The sequence below is a fragment of the Schistocerca piceifrons genome, chromosome 1, assembly GCF_021461385.2.
Source record: "Schistocerca piceifrons isolate TAMUIC-IGC-003096 chromosome 1, iqSchPice1.1, whole genome shotgun sequence".
Classification (NCBI taxonomy): domain Eukaryota; kingdom Metazoa; phylum Arthropoda; class Insecta; order Orthoptera; family Acrididae; genus Schistocerca; species Schistocerca piceifrons.
This window is the reverse complement of record NC_060138.1, coordinates 866,771,613-866,792,560: the sequence shown is the minus strand read 5'-3', so window position 1 is coordinate 866,792,560 and position 20,948 is coordinate 866,771,613. Positions and strand designations below refer to the sequence as shown.

Genomic DNA, 20,948 nt, shown 5'->3' with positions numbered 1-20,948 from the left:
TCTGGTCGATAACAGCGGAGTCACTGGCCCGCGATGTACCACCCGTTGCTACACCAGATCAACTTTGGCAAAATGTGGAAGCAGCAATGACTGCCCTACCCCGACAACACATCCAGAGCCTCTTTGATTCAATGGCAAGGCGTGTAGGAGCCGTTGTAGCCAGCAATGGCGGCAATACACAATACTGTTTGATTGGCGACTCCATGGAGTGTTTCGTGCCCCACAACCAAATAGTAGATAGAATTGGAAGAAAATTCAGCATTGGCCGTATTTTGTTGTTTTATTGTCAGCAAAATCGATTTTCATTCACGTAGTGACCATCCTCAGTGCTGTAATATACAATTTAAATTTGTAGGCACTGGTATCAAGCTATAACCACAAGCTTAGAGCGATCACATATGTAGCTGATTTTACTTCCAATTCTATCCACAATACTGATTTCATCATCAATTCACGTGGGGCTGTATTTTCAGTCATATGAACTTCATACAACGTGATATCTCCCAAATCTGTTTGGCTGTAATATCTCCGGCCCTTCTTGATATGGCATTTTGATTTTGGACGGCCTGCAGTGTATTTGCAAACACGTATGCCACTACTGATGATGACCTGCCTGCTTTTGGAGATATACATATGGAATGATGAACACATGTTCAACTACAGTTGTTGTATGCTGTTATCTTCGCTTGTCTTAAAATTTTATATGCAATTTATAAAACTGGCCAGCTACCTTATCTACGGTTGTATTTCAGACGCTGAACTTTTTTATTCTACACTGTCCCTTCACTTACAGATAGAATCAACGCTCTTGGAAGGAAAGCAAACTTGTGTTACAACTGGGATCAGGAGAAGCATAGCGAAACGAGAGATCGCTGTATTACACCGCCGGACGGGGTGGCCGTGCGGTTCTATGCGCTCCAATCTGGAACCGCGCGACCGCTACGGTCGCAGGTTCGAATCCTGCCTCGGGCATGGATGTGTGTGACGTCCTTACGTTAGTTAGCTTTAAGTAGTTCTAAGTTCTAGGGGGACTGATGACCTCAGATGTTAGGTCCCATAGTGCTCAGAGCCGGCCTGTATTACACCGCTCTGCCATGTGGCGTGATAGTAACACGAGGTAACAGAATTCTATTATGCTAGTAAACATTGGAAAAGCCAGACATTTAGGTTTCGAAGCACTTTCAGTTGAACGTAATTTCCACATCAACTAAAAAACGCCTCCATAAGTACAAGTGCTTGAGATGCGCTAAAGGAAAAGGATAACCGAGGGTCTACTGATAAAAGGAAACCACTTTATTTTAGAGTGCTTTCTGTGTAACCAGCGTCCTTTCAGATACACAGTTAACGAATTTTAAGGATAACAGCCTCATTAAGGCGTTTTACACACCAAAGTGGTATCAAGTGTCATAAGGCAAGAACTAATGAGTCTGAGAGGAGCCACTGTAGCCGGAAGGGAAACCGCTGGGAGCCTTCAGATGAGTGGGACGGATTCAATCTGCGGTGGCTAATTAAAATCCGCTGTCGAACCACAATTCTGGCTCTGTGCCGAACAATTTTAATCCGCTGCCAGACGCTAATTGCGACTCTCATTTGGATGCAGGACGAAATTAATTCAGAAAGAACCACAGCACCATCTGCGCAGTGTCCTTTGTCCTCCAGGCAGCCGCTCTGCTTCTCTTCATGAACTCAACGTCAGAGTGACGTCACTAGAATGAAAAATCTGCTGCGGTATTCGGGAAAGCTACTATTTGCGAGATATACTCTGCTTGATTCTTTATATAAGGGAGGTTCACATCTGAAATAAGTTAGTGACAAATATCGACGGGATTAGGTTAAGAAAACACTGAGTACAGGTAAACAGGAGACGTAATCTCAGTATGTAAAAGGAAATGTCCACTGACAGCCCAAATCGCTAAGGATAGATACTTGAAATTATGAGAGGGTGTTGACCATATACTGTAGCATCGTTTAACAATGGATTTTTTGAAATACCTCCCCTAAGGCTGTGAAATAGGGGACGAAAGTTTTTTGAAAATAAATCGCTATCAAATTAATTTAGAAGCTGGAAGTACAAAAATTGATTTTAGGTTTCTCGGTCAGACATAAAAATACGTATTTCAGCATTTTTGGAAATTCAGCACCTAAGGGTGTGAAATAGCGGGTGAAAGTTCTTTTGGAAATAAATCGTTAGTAACCCACTCAGTTCCAAGGGGAGGTGGAGGCGTTCTTTGTGCCAACCTTTTGAAAATATTTTAATCTAGACAAATACTTTACATTTTAAAATTTTGAAAAAGAATATTTATCGTGTCCAATGAATTATTATACCCAATTCCATAAGTGTTTTAAATTTTTCAGTTAAACTTAAGCTAAAAATTTAGGTCTGTAGTAGATGTCACTTTCCCAAATGAACATCATATTCAATGTTTTCAGGTTCAGGACAATACTTAGTAATACACGTCACTCGAAATGTGTTGTTGTTGCTAAGAGTGTACTAGAAGATATTTTCATGTTCTGGATGCTACTAATACTTCAGTACCTATTTAAAATTTACTTTTTACATTTTTCCTTTGGGTGGACCTTAAGTATCCCTCCCTTTTGGTAATGTGCATTGTGAAAAGTGCGTCGGTGCTGCTAGGATCAAAGCCCAATTAAAGCCTTTTTAAAGATAAAGCAACGAAAATTTGTATTTGGCTCCTCGGTTGGAAATAAATACACATTTTTCAGTGTTCTTTTTTCTTTTTTTTCTTTTCTTTTTTTTTTTTTTGTTTTTAACAATTCAGCCCCGTATGGGGTGAATAGGGGCTGAAAATTTCTATGGAAATATTTCATTATGTTAGCTTCTTTGAATCTGAATCTTTGAAAAATTGTATTTAACATCTTGGTTAGTGATTTAAAAATGTATATATTTCAAAGTTTTTGAGTATTCAGCCCCTAAGGGAATGAGGTAGAGAATGAAAAATTTTATGAAAATATTTCGTTACATTGTAAAATAGATGGTATGGGTATTATACTGTAGAAGGGATTTTCGAAATTCCGCTCCTCAGAGGGAGAAGTAGGGGATGAAAAGTTTTTTTTTTTAATTTACTTTTGCTTGTTAGTTACGATTGCGTTTTATGTATGGTTATGTACACACGCCTTTTCAGACATGTGTCGTATTTAACTGGTATTGCGATAGAGTACAGAGGGTAACCGCGGTTTTTATTGCCTAGCTCGTGTAGAAGAGTTGTACAGGTTTGGGATGGGAACAAAATAGTCTGATGGCGCCTGTTTCATAGGAAGAAAGTAGCACTTTTGAATAGATAATAATAATTTTGTTATTATACCTTTGTTTGAAATCATCGATGCAAATGTTTGAGGTAAAGTGACAGGATGTTCAGGATTCACAGGAAACAATATTCACAGGCAAATATTTTATTTTGATTTAAAAGAAAGGTCTTCGCTACTGTTTTAGTTTGACTCCCGGAGTTGAGTCGATTAATGAATACGTTAAATAGTTTCTATCAAGGAAAAATTATTTAAAAAATTTAAATGGAAGCATTATGCATGATATATTTAAGGTCCAAATTAACGAATAAAATTAATTTACAATTGCCCACTAGCAATACGGAAAGTATCGTCCTCAATGTGGGAAGAACTAAAAAGGGCTCTACTATATTGAAAATCCATCTATGTATAAAATTCGATCATTCAGACACCCTAAATTAAAGCGTTCTAACAGTGAAAACATTTTCAATGTCCCAAACAATTTTTTTTTCCGATAAGCTGCTATTGAAAGCGGAGGAGGTTATATACGTTAATAATTTTACATCAGAGGGACGAAACAATAGTATAGTTTGTTTGACATTGTGAAAGAAAAAGCGGACGAGTGATAACACTGTTGCCAGCCGGTTCAGTATTCTCTTTTATGCCAGCTTGGAAAATTATGATGTGCAATGAATTTATGCCAAACTAACTATGATAAACGCCAAGAAAACTAGAAATAAATAGTAAAAATCAACTCGTACACAGATTCCTCTACCTTTTCCCTGGTGATCCGACAAGTAGTACAGATACGGTACCTTAGTCTAGCCGCCACGATGTGTTCTGTTGTTGATGAGGGAATGTTAGGGGAAACTCAAAATTTATAACCACCAGTACTAGGATTTTGTATTGTTTGAAGGATGCCTATTACATAACAATCTAAAGCCTCACTTGTGTGTCTAACGTGGTGAAACAAATGGATATTCTAATTTCATTTAGAATATTTTTTCAGACAGAGAGTTCAGCTGATGAAACTAATCCTTTATTTGTGCATGCACGGAATTGCACGTCACCTTTAAAGGGGCAGGCGCGCATAACAAATGCATTTCCACAGTTGTTTGACAGCGGATGTAATGAACGTGTTTTTTCACCAAAGGACGACCAAGATCAACAGCACCTGGAAATGGTCGATTTGCGTAAACAGAAGTTGGTTATGATTTTGTCGTAGAATGTGACTGTGACTGAAATAAAACAAAGTTCACAAAACTTCACTAACTGATCTGCTTCTTTACAATCACTTTTTTTCCGAAAACAATAACAATGAATGATCAAGAGATAAGTGCTCGAATTTAAAAGGTCGTAAATCAGGGATGCTGTCTTTCTCCCTATCTGTTCAACATGCACGTAATGTACGTAGATGCAGAATTAAAGAGAAAAAGACTCAAGAGTGGGAAGAATATTCCAATATCAGCTATAGCATTTATGATGAAATTGCTATTTTAGTCAATGGGAGGATTATTTATAGAGTCTGTTGAACTGTGTGAACAATCCAATGAACAAAGAGTATGGAGGGGCGATAATTCAAAGACGAAAGTAACGTGGAGTAGTATAAAGAGAGTAGCGATAAACATAACATCGAAATGGGAAAGTCCTGAAAGCAAAATAATGCATGAAAGATGAAAGTGTGATGTAGGAAAGAGACCTGCACAGGCCTTTTTGCCTGTACAGGTCTCTTTCCTACATCACACTTCGCTACAAGAATTCTGCTGGTATCATACTTGTGAAATATGGTGGTTCTCCTCATGATGAAAGAAGTATGTACGAGGGCGTACTGAAAAGAAACGCCTCCGAATTTGTTATATAAATGCTCTTAATACTTTTTAAACAGAACAAACTTTAGTATAATTCTACATCTCTATTCTTCATATCTGTATATTTACTTCTCAACACAGTCCTGCTAACGACGAACACATTTCTCCGGTCCAGAGATCATTCACTTGATACCGTCACAATAAAATGTGTACCTTTGTTGAAGGAACCACATGCTCACCTGTGGATGCACCGCTTCTTCACTGTCAAAGTGAAGTCCTCGAAGGTTTTGTTTAAAGTTTTGCAAACAGAGGAAAATCGGATGGGACCAAGTCGGGACTGTATGGAGGATGATTGATGACTGTGGGGGGGGGGGGGGGGGGGGAGTGTCGGACTGTTGCAGATATCCCAGCGCTCGTGTGTGGTCTGACATTGTCATGCTGAAGAAGAGGGGGATCCATGTGTGAACAAACTCTTCGAATTCGTGCTTTGAGTTTTTCTGAGGGTCTCGCAGTACACCGCCGTAGTTTCATCACACACCACCATGTTGCGCGCTACAATACAAAACCCACTAGCGGCAGGCGGATGCAATTGATATACAGAACATAATAAAAACTTCGGAGGCATTAAGCTTCAGCACGGCCTCGTATGGAAAGCTGACTAGAAGGGAAGACGAGATGGTAGGACCCTTGTTAAGATATGAGGGAAATTACACCAATGGTATTAGTAGGCGACATAGGTGCAAAAGCTGTTGGAGAAGACAGAGATTGGAATATATTCCACAAATAACAGAGGTCATTTGGTGTAGGGTCACTTTCAAATGAAGTAGTTGGCATAGGAGGGGGAGAGGGAGTCGTGGCGGGCCGCATCATACCATTCAGAAGATTGAAGACCTTCTCCTCTGAAGACAAAGGACAGTGACATTCCCCTTCTCATCCTTCAGAAATTGCTGGCTGAATCTAAGCTGTCTCCAGCGACGTCGTCGCATACGGAGCGCGTAGTGGCCGTCCATCTTGGACGGCCGGTCGTCACCAGGCGGGATCGACGTACGCGTCATTAACGCCAGAGTTGGCAGCGGCTGCCGCAGCAGCAGCGTGTGGCGTTAGCGTTTAATATTCAAGCACCGCACATGAACGGAGAGCTTTTCGGTTTCTACAGCGGTTGGATCGAGCTTGCAGTGGTGTTGTTGCTGATAACTGATGTGGAAATCATGCAGATACCGCATACAAGTCTTACAGAAAGTAACACGATTTATTACAAATTTAGTTAGCAAGGCCTTTTACGAAGCAACTGAAGCATGTCAAAGCTGTCGAAGTTATAAATGAGAGGTAAAAATAGACACATCGTGAGTGGCAGATATCGGGTGAAAATTGGGCAGTCTCGCGAATCAGTACAAAGAAATAATTACACACAATTCCGCCGCTGGTATCAGTTTCCTTGAAATCCTGCTGGATATACTATCGCGTAATATTATAGTAAACTAAAACACTAAAACACAAAAGTTGCCGACTCTTCGGCCATACAGCAGAGACCTCCTCCAGGTAGTAGACATCTACAAACACAGGGTGAGGTAGCTAACACAAGCCACATCAAATATATTCAGTGTGAGTAATAATATCGATTTGCGATTTTCACCGAGTTATAGCGTACAACATGGCGGATTTCCTGACCTTCGCAAGTAATTATATCGCTTATGGTCGCCGAATTACGACACCGGCCTTGTTTATTTCTTATAGAACCATACAATTTTCTTCTGTGCTATTTGAAAGAAGCTTATAAGAGAACTTCAACGATATAACACGTATGGGACTTGATCAAATAGTATGAAGATAACAGCAACGCAAACCAATGGTCTGCCGTCGATAAAAGAACATCTATCTTATTATACCAAATGTTACAAAGTACGTAACTCAGATACGTTTCAGATGTTTACTGCCACGCTTGTCATAAGAAGTGCTCAAAATGTTGACCTTGAGCACTGTAACGGGTCGCATTAAACCAGTCAGAACACTGATGACACACACACACACACACACACACACACACACACACACACATACACAAATTCCTCCTTCATATGAGGAAGACTCTGGGTAAGACCTTTCATACATCCCCACAACTAGAGGTCACATGGCTTTTTGATTGGAGGGTTTGGAAGGCCAGACATAGAAATAATGGGGTCTTTACCGAATGTTTCAAGACGTAGTGGTGTGGATACAGTTGCGCTCTTGGAAATCTGGAATCACATGTTGCAGAAGGAGGTAATTGTAAAGTGCAGATACCACTGTACACATAAAAGGTTCGCAAAGCGTCATCTGTACGAAGTAAATGGACCAAGAATGAAGGAGCTTGTGAAACTATACCATACAGTGACATAAACGAAGTCCAGTGGATGTTTCTGCACTATATGTAGCAGCGTAAATTCCTAATTGCGACAGTTCTGTGCATTCACGGCACCATTCAGTGTAAAATAGCCCTCGTCCGTCCAAATAATATATATCGGCCTTATGCCATCCTTCCATACGTGCCAAAAAACATAGGACAAAATCACGATGTTGTAGCCTTACTTAGGGCTTGATTTGGTATACTTTCTGAAACCTACGGAGATACCAGTGTCATGTCCGTCGCAAAATCATTTGAACTACTACCATGGGGAGACAATTGCTGTGACATAGTTCGAACACTGCAAGAATCTGAGACCCGTCAGCAAGGTCGGCTACAGCTACAGCAACTTCACCAGCAACTGCCATGGGAATGGACAGTTTCCCTCTCCCTGCTTCACCAACTAATTCACCTATTCCTTCAAATTTCTAGATCATGTTATGTAGCCCACGTATTTACAAGAGGCCTCTTCGCATCTGTTTCTGTCGGCGATTTTCCTACAATGCAGCGCTGCTATTGCTGACGGTCCGATAAAACAATTTCACCCGCAGTGCACCGTCTTTAAACTCAATAGCCATTGTGTTTCGTAAAAAAAACGTCAACCTTCAACCCTTTACACCAAGAGTCACTTCACAAAAGGAATCAATACGCGTCCACAAGCGAAAAACAGCAGTTCTGACTTAACTAAAACGTCATATTTACACCTGGTGGCAGAAAGTAGAACTATAATTTTTTCAGCATACTCCTCGAGCGGGTCGATTAATGCAACGTCCTGCGATGTATGCACCAAGTGAGGTGGCGCAGTAGTCAGCACAGTGGACTCGCATTCGGGAGGACGAAGATTCAAACCTGCTTCCCGCTATCCAGATTTAGGGTTACCGTGATTTCCCTGAATCGCTCCAGGCAACTGCCGGGATGGTTCCTTTCGAATGGCACGGCCGATTTCCTTCCCCATCCTTGACACAATCCGAGCTTGCGCTCCATCTCTAATGACCTTGTGGGAACAAGGTCTCTTGTTCCCATACCTTCGAGGCCGACGGGACGTTAAACCCAGTCTTCCCTCCTGCGATGTATATAGGCCGCGCTGCAGCACTCGGAGCACCGTCAGTTTAATTATAACCATCCGGTGTATGTTTCCTGCTTTACATTCATGCTGATTGACTGACCTGAAAATGTATCGCACTCTTTTTGGCACAAACTGTGATCAATGTTACAAACTGAATTATATCAACGAAATCTGCTGCTGCTTCAGATTGCAGTTAACCAGGTAAGTCCAATTTGAAGTGAGTGGATGTGGCATTATCAGAAGACGGATCACGGACCAAGAGGTAGTAGTGAGAGCTTTGACAGCTTGCGCCATTTACTTGACTCTGTGAGGAATGCAGGTAGGCTGGTGGCTGGCCGCAGGAATGTGGCATTTTTCCCGAAGCCAGGGGTCGCGCTGAAGAACACAGGACACTAGTGGTAACTCAAGTGAATGAATTAAAAAAATGAATATCACATTTTCAACGAAATTAAGTTACTAAAACTGCAAACATAATACAGAAAAATTAAGTGCACTAGAAAAATCGGGCTGATGAGAAGAGCTTTTTGCAACTTCAAGCACGAATCTTGAGTAAATTTAAACCACTTGACCATTCTGATCAAATGAAACCTGACGACATAAGCAAGCAACACAACAAGCTATTTTTCAGATCTTGCATGTGGGTAAGGAATTACGGACGAGTTTATTAAACGTTGATGAGCAAAGATGCCTATACTATAAATCCTTCACCACTACAGGTAGTGTGAAGGCACCATGCTTCCTATCTTCCTAGTGGAATTGTACGCGTAGCTTGCTATTGGATATCCGTTTTTCAGTTACCTGTGTGAATGGCCATTAACGAAATTGCATAAATCGCCATCGAAGTATAAATTACACTGAATATCACATGAAAATAAGAGACACCTGTAATAAATGGACATATACAGGGTGGTCCATTCATCGTGACCGGGCCAAATATCTCAAGAAATAAGCGGCAAATGAAAAAACTAAAAAGAACAAAACTTGTCTAGCTTGAAGGGGGGAACCAGATGGCGCTATGGATGGCCCGCAAGATGGTGCTGCCATAGATCAAACGGATATCAACTGTGTTTTTTTAAATAGGAACCCCCTATTTTATTACATATTCATGTAGTACGTAAAGAAAAATGAATGTTTTAGTTGGCCCACTTTTTTCGCTTTGTGATAGATGGCGCTGTAATAGTCAGAAACATATGGCTCACAATTTTCAACGAACAACTGGTAACAGGTTGGTTTCGTAAATTAAAATACAGAACGTAGGTACGCTTAAACATTTTATTTCGGTTGTTCCAATGTGATACATGTACCTTTGTGAACTTATAATTTCTGCGAACGAATGCTGTTACAGCGTGATTACCTGTAAATACCACATAATGCAATAAATGCTCAAAATAATGTCCGTCAACGTCAATGCATTTGGCAATACGTGTAACGACATTCCTCTCAACAGCGAGTAGTTTGCCTTCCGTAATGTTCGCACATGCATTGACAATGCGCTGACGCATGTTGTCAGGCGTTGTCGGTGGATCACGATAGCATATATCCTTTAACTTTCTCCACAGAAAGAAATCCGGGGACGTCAGATCCGGTGAAAGTGCGGGCCATGGTATGATGCTTCGACGACCAATCCACCTGTCATGACATATGCTATTCAATACCGCTTCAACAGCACACGAGCTATATGCAGGACATCCATCATGTTGGAAGTACATCGCCATTCCGTCATGCCGTGAAACATCTTTTAATAACATCGGTAGAACATTACGTAGGAAATCAGCGTACATTGCACCATTTAAATTGCCATCGATAAAATGGGGGCCAATTATCCTTCCTCCCATAATGCTGCACCATACATTAACCCGCTAAAGTCGCTGATGTTCCACTTGTCGCAGCCATTCGGTTTTCCGCTGCCCAATAGTGCGTATTACGCCGGTTTACGTTACCACTGTTGGTGATGTTCCACTTGTCGCAGCCATCGCGGATTTTCCGTTGCCCAATAGTGCATATTATGCCTTTTTACGTTACCGCTGTTGGTGAATGACGCTTCGTCGCTAAATAGAACGCGTGCAAGAAATCTCTCATCGTCCCATAATTTCTCTTGTTCACAGTGGCAGAACAGTACACGACGTTCAAAGTCGTCGCCATGCAATTCCTGGTGCATAGAAATATGGTACGGGTGCAATCGATGTAACATTCTTAACACCGACGTTTTTGAGATTCCCGATTCTCGAGCAATTTGTCTGCTACTGATGTGCGGATTAGCCGCGACAGCAGCTAAAACACTACTTGGGCATCATCATTGTCTGCAGGTCGTGGTTGTCGTTTCACATGCAGCTGAACGCTTCCTGTTTCCTTAACTAACGTAACTATCCGGCGAACGGTCCAGAGACTTGGCTGATGTCGTCCAGCATACCGAGCAGCGTACATAGCACACGCCCGTTGGGTACATTGATCACAATAGCCACACATCAACACGATATCGACCTTTTCCGCAGTTGATAAATGGTCCATTTTAACACGGTTAATGTATCACGAAGCAAATACCGTCCGCACTGGCGGAATGTTACGTGATACCACGTACTTACACGTATGTGACTATTACAGCGCCATCTATCACAAAGCGAAAGAAGTGGTCCAACTAAAACATTCACATTTCTTTACGTACTACACATATATGTATTAAAATGGCGGTTCCTATTTTTAAAAAAAACGCAGTTGATTTCCGTTTGACCTATGACAGCGCCATCTAGCGGGCCAACCATAGCGCCATCTGGTTTCCCCCTTCAAGCTAGACGAGTTTCATTCTTTGCAGTTTTTCGTTTGATGCTTATTTCGTGAGATATTTGGATCGGTCACCATCAATGAATCACCCTGTACATTTGTAATTTTACATAATTTCTACTCAAACTGTAAACTAAATCTATTCATGCTTTGAGAGTTTTGTTCATAAATTATTTAATACTATGTCGGTTTTTGAGTTAATGGTCGCAAAATGGCCACAATAATTTTAACAATATCCTAATATCTCATATGCATGAGCAGTTAGTTCAGATATGAATGGTGGTCATTATCTGAGTGTGTGTTGTTCACAGCATCATCCCTCGATTACAGGTATTGTCGATGAATAACGGCCGACATGTTGAGCACTTGTTACAAAACACATCGTCTTTACTAAAAATCAGTTGTTAAGCAAATTATTGCTTTTGTTTCATATGAAGCACCATCTGTTGGTCATTTTGTCCACTTTAACGATTTTAGTAAGACCCAATGTCATTTCAAGCATGTTAGTCACGTTTTACATCTCTTCTTACATTATTTCGGGAAGTATAGAAGTTTCAAAAGTTAACGGACATTTACATCACCCTCTACAGTAATTACTCTTTGATTGAGTCTGAATAGTATTCAGTAACCATCTAGTTTAAACTATAAACCTCTGGTTTCATCAACTTCGTTAAATATAAGGGTTTTATCTAGTCATTCAACTTCGTTATTAACCAACTTGAGTATTTAATTAAAAGGGCCACAGACCAAAACTGTGATAAATGTATGGTCTTGAAAGCGTCATTACATGACCGATCTCTATGATATCATAGCGATTCGAGTCAGTAAATTTGATAGTGCATTACCAGCACCGATAATGGGCAATCAAACCGACGGTACACTATTACTCTTCCTTGCGCTATAGCCAATGATGTTTTCGTTTCTATTAGACATTCTCAGTAGCCAAAGATGTGCTACAGTGGCGAAGGACTGTCGATAATGTAGGCTGACTGAGTCTGTGCATACACCTGTACCTAATCTCTGAAGATATCGTGTGTGATTTAAGCAAATTGTTTTTCACACTATTAGTTTGTATTGAATCAGTGCTGATTCAGCTAGAAAAGTTTGTTTTCCGACAGGATGTAACCCGGGAGGGTCAGTAATTAATTTGAGATGCATGATGTTTGTACTTCACTTCAGTGTTTAGTGATCCCGTTCGCAAAGGATACCTTTCACAAGGCCATCGCTCTTCACAGAAAGGCTATGGTTGTTGCTGTCACTTCGGACACACCCGCTCTCACCAGAAGTTGCACATTGCCACGCTGAAAGGAGCTCTTACAGCTGGAAATCGTATAGCACTGCCTCACAGAAATGTAAGACGCATAGTTATCTGAAACCAACGCAGCGAACTGATCTCATTTACTGCTTAGTGGTAACTGATTAGTCTTGCTTGGTAGAATAATTAAATGCACTGAAGCGATATTATAACTAACATCTCAGTAAAGCAATGGTGTTCCTCTGAAAGACACTCGAAGTGTGTGTGGCCTCGGCAGGTTTCCAGAGGTATGTGGCATGAGGTGTCGGCGCAAAGGTCACACAATTACCGTAAACTACAGGCCTGTGGATTATGGGTGCATAATTGGCCTACCAATAGCATCCCAGATCTGGTCCATCTGGCTCAGTTACGGTGAATTTGGTGGCCAAGACTTCAACGTGAGTTCACTTTCACTGTCCTTAAACCATTGAAACCACCATAACACTATTCTGACCCTGTGAAAGGGACAGTTATCCTGCTGGAAGATGCCATTGCCGTCGGGGAAGGCATGAAATGGTGGGGCTTAGCTGCAATAATGTGCAGTTAGTCCTCAGCTGTCGTGGTGCCTCCGGTCACTTCCTCGCCTCCCGTGGAAGCTGTGGCGCTGTTCTCTCTCGATGGTGACGGGTGTCTCAGTCCAGATGACGTGGAACGGCGCCGTCGATCACACAACGCCAATCTGTAACTATCCGAAAAAGAAAACTCCTCGCGTGGTTTGATTATTTTCAGATATTATATCTCGAAAATGAAATCACAGTCTCGATGGAGCAGCACGCCGGAGTGTGTGCGCCGCCCTTGCTTGTAATGAAAGCAGTTGTGTTCATTGTCTGTCGACCTTCTTCACCTACAAATGTAGCGACTGCACCACTCGATAATGCGATGCCTCCACTGACATGAAATAACCAAAAGTCCCTTGCTTGTTAATTATTATTCCGTCGTCAAGGCGTCGCTACATCGCGTATTCAACAATTGCACGACGTAACTACAGAGATAGCATACACTTGAGCAATGTTCAGAATGCTTCGTAATTTTGGTGTAAATTTATTGGTGTTACCATTTAAATTACTACTAATTCCTTGGCAATTTTATGTTGTCTGAATAATCAGTTAATTTCACGAATACACTTTAAATGTCCATGAAATGATGTAGGTGACACGGAGAATTAAAGTTGAATTAAGGTTTACTGTTCTTCGTAATTATTGTCTATCCCTATGCTGAGCGGCAACGGCCTTGCCTCAGTGGATACACCGGTTCCCGTGGGATCACCGAAGTTAAGCGCTGTCGGGCGTGGTCGGCACTTGGATGGGTGACCATCCAGCCGCCATGCGCTGTTGCCATTTTTCGGGGTGCACTCAGCCTCGTGATGCCAATTGAGGAGCTGCTCGACCGAATAGTAGCGGCTCCGGTCAAAGAACACCATCATAACCACCGGGAGAGCTGTGTGCTGACCATACACCCCTCCTATCCGCATCCTCACTGAGGATGATACGGCGGTCGGATGGTCCTTACGGGCCACTTGTGGCCTGAAGACGGAGTGCCTACGCTGACAACACACACCGATATGGCATTCAAGGAATTATGTCCGTTAACATAAGTAATCCTGACTTTGACGATAACTTCTGCCAATACGGCGTAATTGTAATCTCTTCGTGACTGCGTTTAATTGTAGCCTACTCAAGTCTATTAATCGAGTTTACGTCGGCGATTAGTCTTTTTTGTGTCCATTGATGTCCGTGACTATTAAGTATCACGAAGGCTATGGCCCATCACAAATCGGTAATCACAGGATTCACTTTCCTGTCACGTACATCAAAATCCCGTTATTTGTCTAACGGTAAAGATGATCCTACTTTATTCCGACTAATATTTTCAGTCTATATCGTAAAACTTTAAACTTCAAGTCAGTTTTAAATTTTGTTGTCAATATCTGCCGTCACTGTCAGGATAACTAATTTTGCTATTTCTTTTGCAACAAAAGGGTGGTCATTACGGGTTCTATACTTGTGGTGTACAAAGCCCAGTTGAACGCCCCCCGCATACATACTGTCGCCCTCCACCCAGGCTCCCTAGCCCTACATCTGTGGCGAAGTGAATGCGTCCAGAAGTTGTTCGCCTGGATGACAGTGTATTCGTACCTGGTGGACACGAAATGTGATTCATCGGACCAATCTCCATGACTTTGCATCACTATTGCAATCATAACTGCAAATATCGTTGAGAAAACGAAGGAACACGTGCGGTCATCTGCTGCAGAACCCCATGTTGAACAAACTGCGTCGAACGTTGTATTCCGAAACACTTGCACCTGCACGAGCATTATGTGTGGTCGTTAGATGTGCCACAGATCGCGGCCTGTCCTACTTTATAGAGCAACCAGACCTCCGGCTCCCTCTTCCTGAGATTAAAGGTGGGTGTCCAACACTCTGTTGCCTACTTGTGGATCTCACCATCCTTCAGTCATCATCAGCAGGTTTCCAAGACCGTAGCAGGCGTACTGTCGATCTGTTTTGCCGTTTCTGACGTAATCGTCCCCAGGCGCTGTACCATAACAATACGACCTTTGTCAAAATTCCTTGCGGTAGTGGATATCTCCATTTGCGGTTCGCATCTTTTCTGCTCTGCTTGAATACTTTCCTTACCACGTCACATAACCACAAGGCCACCAGGTGGCAAGTCTCGCAGCGGGGTTGGGTAAAAATGTTTTCACTCATCATTGTATATATAAATGAAAAAATTTAATTTTCTATAATCAATATCATTCTTTAGAGTGATATTCACTTTTCAGCTGTAAACTTTGGCATAGAGAAATAACTGTTATTTTGTTACAAGGAAGGTAGTATTCTGCTGAACAGCTGTAGAAAAGACATTACAGCCGAAAGATGTTTCTGAAACTCTGCAGATTAAATTTTTTTCATCGTGATTAGAAATAAGTCTCAGAGTATGAGTCGTCAGTGCCATCAGTTCATGAGAAGGTTGTATTGTGGAACACATCCGCATTTACATTAGTTTGATACCATAGTATTTGATGTATTTAATGACACTTACCAAAATAAAGAGCAATGTTTATCTTTCGCTTTGCCCATCATTGTGCTACAGCACTATACATTCTCAAGTAATGAAATTAAATGTGGTTACTGCAGTATTAAATTACTACAGTAGTTTCATACAGTAAACGGAATACAAAATTGATGTATTATCATCGCATACATATTTTGTCTAGACCCACTCCAAGGCATCGGTATCTTATGGCTGTTGAAATTTCACAGCCCTTCTTTGTGACATTAATTGTGACATTATTACCAAATATATCTCGACAAGATTAAAATTGTTGTACAGTTGTACAAGTTTTTCTTTCATGTTGTAATCTCCCTTTCTTTCCTAATTCCATTTATTGTCCACATTACTCTTTTATGAAGATTTCGGAGGAGCGAAGATTACAGTTAACTGTGTAGTTTTTTTAGCTTTTCATACAGAGTTGGCTCCAGTTCTTCTGGTCTTGGGGTCTGATTTTAGAAGCTGAAAACGTCACATTTATGTCCGCATGAGTGGATTGATCTAAATAAATCTGAAGATAGTTGTTACAGAATTTTTGTTTTTCATAGATATTTTTTCACATTTTAGTATATCATACAGATTTTTGATTTTTCACATTAACAAAGCCTAAATTACATTGTTCGTGCAAAATACAAAAATACGTCAGATAGCATCAGGGGCATGTTTACGACTCTTACACTCTTCGCGAATAATATTTCAAAGCGTGTACAATTTTTCTTAACAAATTAATTTCAACTAGCTTTAATTTCGATTCTTATTTCATACATGAATCCCGAAATAAACACAGTAAGTAATAAATAGGAATTTTAAGTGTGCCAATATTTCGTAATTTTAAATGTATCTAAGAAATAATTTTAACTGTACATTCAAAAAGAATACTTATCGATTATAACGTCGAAAATGAAATAATTACTTTTCATAAATTTTAGCTTGAAATATAATATATAAAATTATATGAAAATTTTCCTGAAAAGCAAATGATGCAATACTGACCTTTCCAAAATTCGAAAAATAATACTGGTATTGATATCCACTGTAGAGGAACAGTAATGGTAGAGGAGGATGTCCACTTACAGTGTCTATCTAAGAATGTCAATTAGTTGACGGAATTTTCCGTTGCTGGAAGAACCACTTTCGTTGTCATCCGTCATTTCGATACTCCTAGATGACCTTGGCCTCAAAATCTCTAATTACAGCCTTTATCGTACCTGTAGATAGTATTCCAAAACCATCGACTTTGTGACCGCACTGTAGCACCATCTTATTTCTAAACTTAAGCGATGTCCAAAATACACATAAAGAAGTATAGCAGAAAGAAAACTTCGTTCCTGAATAAACATTCAGTGTTTTATTCTAGGCTATGCTTTTTCGTTTCAACGTAAAACTCGTATATTTGAGCTTTTTCCTCTCTGACTTAATTCCGTGTAGCCAGTTTCCACTTGAATTATTTACATTGCGCACAAAATTATTTAAAATGCAAATCTTGTAGGCGTTTAATAACTTCGAGAGTCGTAATTCCACACAGTCCTTCTCTGCCCGCTTTGTGAATAATCCCTGTGGCAGACTTCTGCGAACCAGCGATTATTTCCGCCATTTTATTGCATTTCTTTCAATTCCAACTTCTTTACAGAATAAAGAATGAAGTAGTAAATGTGTTCGTGGAGGCCGCAAACATTGTGCAGACGGCAAGCACAGAAAGGGGGTGAAATTGTATTATTCCGGCCAACATACAGCAAACATTTCAAGGAGAATGGAAACTCAGCAACGATTCGTCCAACGGTACTAGAGAGAACTGCCCTGTTATGGAACTTGAATTAAAATTATTAAATTACGTAATCCTTTCCATAATGACGTTCACTGTGTACGGCTTGTGTAAGCGAAATTCATTACTGTGCCGAGGTAATAGTTTCTGTCACGAACGCTGCCACCCCATCAAGTTTCTAGTTAGGAGCGCTATTGTCAGCGGCGACACGTCATTGTGCAAGTGTGCCTTATCTGTGGACTAGCGGGTTGTGGAACGTGCAGAAGGCACTTTGTCATCTTGCCAGCTTTCCTGTCAAGACTGCAAGTCTTCATGGGAAAAATTTCCAAGACGGATGAGGTGTAGAGAAAGTAACTATGGATAGGAGTTCAAATTTTGTTCATGATATTCTCCTTTGGGAAGGAAACAATGGGTAGAATAATTCGGTTAACTATCCTCCAAGCTGTGTCATACACGTAAAATACACAATTTGTACACAAAGGTTTGTAAAAAATTTTAAGGCGTCAAAAAGAATGGCCGTTGAATCATGACAACGTTTTGACTAAATTATAATGCTTGCCTGTCAGATCTTTAAATAAAATGAAGTTGTTCGTCAATAAATCACTCTGTAGACTTTTTGGGAGTCCGATGTGATATTCATGTTCATACCTCTTGTTTGAGACAAGTCTATGCAAAACTGACTTAAGGAAAGTAAGGAAACTGAAAAATAATTCAGTCACGAATGATAAAATAGGAAGTGCTGGGAAGTGAAGACGAAATGTCTGCAGGAGAAGATATGAAGAAATAGAAACAGAAATGACAGTCGGAGAGACTGACTGAGCGTATAGAAAAGCTAACTTCGGTGAAGTTTAAAGCAAGGGCTGCAACATGAAGGGAGGATCGGAATTTCCAGTGTTAAATGCAGAAGAGAGAGCGAATAGGTGGAATGAAGAAATTTGGGACGATATGTAAGAGATAGGGCATAAAGAATTTAAACTTTGAAGACTAGAGGTTACATAAGGAGCAGGGATATTACGCCGGAATTTTCTAAAATCCATGAGACAAGTGGCAACGAAAAAGACCATTCAAGTTAGTGCGTAGAATTTATAAGTCTGGCGATATACCGTCAAACGTCACCCAAACAGTTCCGAATACAGCAAGTGTAGATATGTGTGAGAACTATCTCACAATCGACTAAAAAGCTCACGCATTAGAATTGATGGCAAGAATAACGCAGGGCCTATAGAAGAATGGGAAAGGAAATGAAAAACTTTTAGATGACGATCAGTTTGGCTTCAGGAATGCGAAAGCACCACAGGGACACTTCTCACTACGGGCTTGATAATGGAAATAAGACTGAAGGGCAATCAAGACTCGTTCATAGGATTTGTCAATGTAGAAAAAGCGTTTGACAATATAATATGGTGGAAGGTATTCGAAATTCTAACAAAAATAAGAGTAAGCTGCAGGAAAGGCGCCTGATATGGCGTAAGTACAAGAACCAAGAGGAAACAAAAAGAATGGAAGACTAAAAGCCAACTACTCGTATTTAAAAGCGGAAACAGTCTTTCGCACGCCAAAACTGGTCAACCTATACATCGAAAAAGCAATGACGAAAATAAAAGAAAGTTTCAAGAGCGTGAATAAAATTCAAAATGGGATGATATCTGTGATAGGGTTCACTGATGACATTGAAATCCTCTGTGAAGGTGAACAACAATTACATGATCTGCTGGATGGAATGAGTACAGACAATGGACTGAGAGTAAGGACAAAGGTGGCAGAAACGAGGATAGCGAGAAACTATAAATCAAAATTGATGATCACAATGTATACAAAGTTAAGGACTTCTGTTATCTTGGAAGCAAATTAATCCATGACGGACGATGCAAGGAAGATATAAAAAAAGCAGAATAGAACAAGCAAAAAGAGAGTACCTTGCCGAGAGATGTCTACTGGTATCAAACATAGGCCCTAACTAAACCAAGAAATTTCTGGGAATGTACGTTGGGAACAAAGCACTGTAGTATAGTGAACCACTGACAGCGTGAAAACCAGAACAGAAGAGAACCGGAACTCTTGATGTTTGGTGCTAAATAAAAATGTTGGAAATTATGTAGATTGATAAAGAATGACGAGGTTTTCTACAGAATCGGCAAAGAAAGCAACATATTAAGAGCACTGACAACAACAAGGACAGGATGACTGGAGACGTGTTACACCAGGGACTACCTCTACAGTGGAGGGTAAAAATTGTACGGGAAGACATTGACTGGAATACATGCATTAAATAATTTAGGTCATAGGCTGCAACACCCAATACTCTGTGACGAATCGGTACGCACTGGAGCCGAATTCGTGGTGGGCCGCATCAAACCAGTCAGAAGTTTGATGACTGGAAAAAAATAGAAGATTATTTACAGAGGCGCTGTCGCACTCTGTAAAGTACACCTTCATTCTTCAATCGTAGATACTGATTGAGACACCTAACTACTTTCAATATAGCCGACATATTGGTCTCGTGAGAATCAGCAACTTTGTTGACACTTCAGATGCATAGTTTTAATTAGATTATATATTTCGATCACTAACGATCATCCTCAGTCTAAGTAGCTGCGTCAGCAAGCCGCCTTGTCTACTCAGAACCACATGTAGAAGTAACTGCACAAATTCCCTGACTGTTAATTAGTATGTAATACTGCGGTGAAATAGCGTATATTATCCCCAGAACCCATGAAGACTGTCTGTCTCTAACGGCGATTGTAAACGTGCGTTGCAGACGAAGGGAAACAGTTTGATGTCACGTTGATGTGAGGTACAAAGGTTGTTTCGTTGGGTAAAATATTTATTTTTTCTGTAGCGTACAGTTGCGAAATCAGTGTGATTACTATATTTAGCTTATTGAAACGAGTACTGCAGTCATTTAAAGCTTTGAGTTGCCTCGTATCCACAGCTGTCTGACCACAGGTATTTTACGAAACCGTAGGGTCAAAGACGAATAAGAAAACCACTTCACCAGTGCATATACAAATGTAGCTTTTCTCCGTGGACAGTGCACGTTTAGGGTTCCGTATCTCAGTTGGTAAAAATGGAGCCCCTAATGGACCACTTTTTTGTTCGTCTTTGTCTGTCTGTCCGCCCCTCTGTTAAGACCAGTTTTTCTTGGCAACGGCGAGAAGTATCAAGTTGAAAATTGTGTCACATGCTAAGAGCTACGGTACCTTGGCGGTACAATAAACGTTAGCTTCTAAGTCAGTGTAATCAAAAGACAAGGTCATTTATGTCATATGTAATGATACTCGCAAACTCAGTCATCAAATCCTACAGGGTAATTGCGGTTGTCCCAGATTCATAAAATTTGCAAAGAAACTCACCAACAAAAGGAAAAAAATCCGATAATAGTTAGTTTGTAATTGTGTGCCACGAAAATTTTGTTGTCAATTTTTATCCGATTGTCGGTCTATCAGTCCAACCGTTAACCCCTCTAGAATGAGATTTTCACTCTGCAGCGGAGTGTGCGCTGATATGAAACTTCCTGGCAGATTAAAACTGTGTGCCCGACCGAGACTCGAACTCGGGACCTT

The 20,948-nt window shown here is 40.7% G+C and overlaps 1 pseudogene; it reads left to right on the top strand.

Annotated features, from left to right (window-relative positions):
* Positions 1-13,789: 13,789 nt before the first annotated feature.
* Positions 13,790-13,906, top strand: LOC124723159 (annotated as a pseudogene).
* The last annotated feature ends 7,042 nt before the right edge of the window (positions 13,907-20,948 follow it).